Source organism: Apium graveolens, chromosome 3 (genome assembly GCF_009905375.1).
Source record: "Apium graveolens cultivar Ventura chromosome 3, ASM990537v1, whole genome shotgun sequence".
NCBI lineage: Eukaryota > Viridiplantae > Streptophyta > Magnoliopsida > Apiales > Apiaceae > Apium > Apium graveolens.
In genome coordinates this window covers 156,957,854-156,961,361 of record NC_133649.1, presented here as the reverse complement: position 1 = coordinate 156,961,361, position 3,508 = coordinate 156,957,854, and the positions used below count along the sequence as shown (strand labels likewise).

General features: G+C 33.5%; 1 long non-coding RNA gene across 1 annotated transcript; it reads right to left on the bottom strand.

Moving 5' to 3' along the window:
- Positions 1-1,292: 1,292 nt before the first annotated feature.
- Positions 1,293-2,608, bottom strand: LOC141710906 (uncharacterized). Its single transcript, XR_012571130.1, has 3 exons — positions 2,454-2,608; positions 2,255-2,332; positions 1,293-1,393 (listed from the first exon to the last, which is right to left on the bottom strand). It is a non-coding gene; the product is annotated as an uncharacterized LOC141710906 (long non-coding RNA).
- Positions 2,609-3,508: the final 900 nt, after the last annotated feature.

The window sequence follows — 3,508 nt, the reverse complement described above, 5'->3', positions numbered from 1 at the left end:
AGGAATACAAACCTAGCCGCCTTTGGGCTCATCAAGACACTACACGGTGGTTTCCCATTGCCGTGCAAGTCCGAAAGTCAATGGTCACATAGACCATATAACCGTACAATGCGCCACTCCACGCTTGCATAATGCGCCACTCCGCGCTTGGTCACTGCCCGATACCACTCTGTGCCGGGCATGCCACATTCCAGTCCCAAAATAATTATATCTTTTGCTCAAAATCCTTTTTCGAAGGAATAGGTCGTTAAAAGTTGACCTCTAAATAAGATGATTTATTCATCACTTTTAACTCAATTGATCTTTGGGAGTTGTCGGAGTTTTGAATTTAAAATCATTTTCAAATCCCTATTTGTAGTAGGGTGACACATATATTACTCACTTGTTCTTTATTGAACGAGGAAGCAAAACTCTTATGCTTCTAGACTAAGTTCCCTAAGGTTTTTATACGTTTCAAATGATTAATCTCTTTCAAGATTTTTGAATAATTTAGAAAGTACCTTTGGGAACTATGTCTATTTTTAAATAAGTTTTTAGAAGTCCGGAGATATTAAATATCTAAGGTCTCATAATAATTTAAGAGGGATTCAATGAATTGATAAAATCTTATAAATAAAACATCTCTGTATAAGGTTCAATGAATTGATAAAAACCTTCTATATAAAATATCTCTGAATATGGTTCAATGAATTGATAAAATCTTAAGTACAAAGTATTTCGAATTAAGGTTCAATGAATTAATAAACCTTAAATACAAAATATTTCTGAAATACAAAATATTTCTGAATGAGGTCCAACGAATGGAGACACCTTAATCAAATAATCAAAACAGGGTTTGGTATCCTATAATTGCTCTTTGAATAGTTAAATCTTTATTAAATAACGTGAAATGATTTATAAACTATTCAGTATATTTTTAAATACTTTCTGGATATTTAATAATCCCTTAAGTATCGCTTTATAAAATAATCAATCAAGTAAGGGTGTCCCTTAAATGAATAAACCAATATTTCTCGAAGTTTAAGTCAAAATCTCAATCGTTCGCTTGATATCTATATTACGCGAAAGGTACTTTATTTATGGAAATAGAAATCTTTCGCGTCCGGCTCTCTCCGGAATTAAATCGCTATTAAAATATCTCCAACTCCCATTATCATATATTATATTTGAAATACATTTCAATTTCTCATACTCGTGTAAAACGAAATTTGTTTTCGTAACAATCGCATAATTCGTATGCATTGATATCATAGACAAGCATATATATTTAAAATGTAAATCATGGCATCAATATCACAACAGTATATATATAGCATGGATAGTATGAGATAGGGTTTCAAAAACTTGCCTCGAGTAATCGAAGTGGTATGGTCTCTGGTGTTTGGTTGGCGATCTATAAACAAGAACCAACGGTCTAAGTTAGTACGCGATTAACGTCTCGCTTTTATTAAGCAACTTTCGCAACTACTCAAGTATAACGAATCTTCGATCGTCACATTCTCAACACTTATATTCTCACTTTATAACATGGTCGAGTTTTGAAATCGATCGTTCGCTTTAGAAAGTCCATTTCGAGTTTTAAGCTCGAACGTGAGAAAACGCGCGTCAAAACTAGGTTTTTATGCGTTTCTCGCTTGCGCTCACTTTACCAAAACATTTTTATAAAATCGAAAAATTAATATTTTCTCAAAATTATTTTTGTACAGTCTTCTCTACTGTCATATCCATTTTTTATAAGTTTTCCAGAATCTCAGAATTATTTTAAGTCCTTCAAAATCACCATGCAAGTGGACTTAAGTGCAGTTGGCTAATCACAGAAATGTTTTACACTAAAACGACCATAACTCCTAAACCATAAATCTCCTCATGATGATCTACACATGTATAGAAACTGCAAAACAATATCTATCTATTCATGGCCAGTGGTTTTTAAATTTTAACCATTTTCATGGCCGAATGTCCTGCAGAAAACAGATCAAGTGCAAGAATGCCCAAACTCAATTTCTACTACTTGACCTTAACACAATCACTACCTATAACCATCATAAACACAAGTACTTCTCAAGATCCACTCACATGAACCTTATATGCTCTATCTAGTACCATATACATGGATTACAACTCAACATCTCAAGCCTTTAGCAAGAACATAATCAATACAAACTCAAACAAACACAATCCTTTGGATCTTAACACTACAACAAACATAACTCTTAAATCCAACCATAAAACCTTAAAGGGTTGAAAGTTATACCTTCTTGGACACTAGGAAGGTTAGTTCTAGGATGATTGAGGCTTGGTTTTCTTAGAAAACACTTAGAAGGGCTAGATCCTTAAGAAACAAAACCGAGAAATAAGTTAAAATTTCGGAGTAACCTTTCTGCACCTCATTCAAACATTTTTATAAAATTGAAAAAAATTAATTTGAGGCTGAAATTTGTTACGAAGCTTACCCATGATATAGAGAAGCTATGGTAAAAATTTCATGATATTTGAATGAGTATATTTTGAGTTATGAATTTTTCTTTCTCCCTTGCTCAGAAAATCCGAACTGCTGGAATGAAAAATGGGAGAGCTTTAAGTGAGGGAAAAGGGGTTGTTTTCTTTTGTGGCTAAAGTGTGGGAGTGTATAATGAATATATGGGATGTATGCAGCAGATTTGACAATAATTTGGCAAAGGTATGGGTTGGTTTGATTGTGTGGTGAAGTGAGAAAAGGGAGAAGTATGGCTTGTGTACTTGTTTGTCTCCCATCACTATTCAACACTATTCCACTAACTATTCTAGTTAGCTTCTAATCATCTAGTTACACTCCTAACTACTAGTTAGGACTTGGTTATGCATGGCCAACTTGCATGGGATTTAATTTCTCATTCGTTTTTTTATCGTAAACGCAATCGTCGTTCCATTCCGATAGTTTCCACGTATAACGACTTGTTTCGTAGAGATTTCTTTTATTGCTTATAATCCTATAACCAATTCAATTCCTTCTCTTGATCATAGAAACACCTTGATATATTATTTATTTCACGTAGTATTCCCGGTTCTACGCCATTCTTTACGGATACGAAAATACGTAGTATAATTGTGAATCTTCGAATTTCGTCGGCTTTTACATTCACTTATTTTCCTCGATAAACAAGAATATGATCTCGGATTCTCAAAATTCCACTATTCATTTTATGATGATCCCCATACGTATTAATTAATTAGCTCAAGTTACTATTCACAGAAGTTTTAAAATATTACAAAAATCAGGGTTCTTACATTGAAATCTTAACATACAGTTACTCTCTTTTCAACCTTCGTAGGGAAATTCTTGGGCGTTCTACACCGACTTTCTTAACCTTTGAATAGCTGAGGATTTTATCAATAAATACAATTTGCTTATCCAACTACCCTTCATACACCATATTCTTTAAATTCTTAGAGACGACTCATACACTTGTTGCTCCACATAATATCACCAGAACTTGCAATGCTCATAACTCATTCTAATCGCAATCCT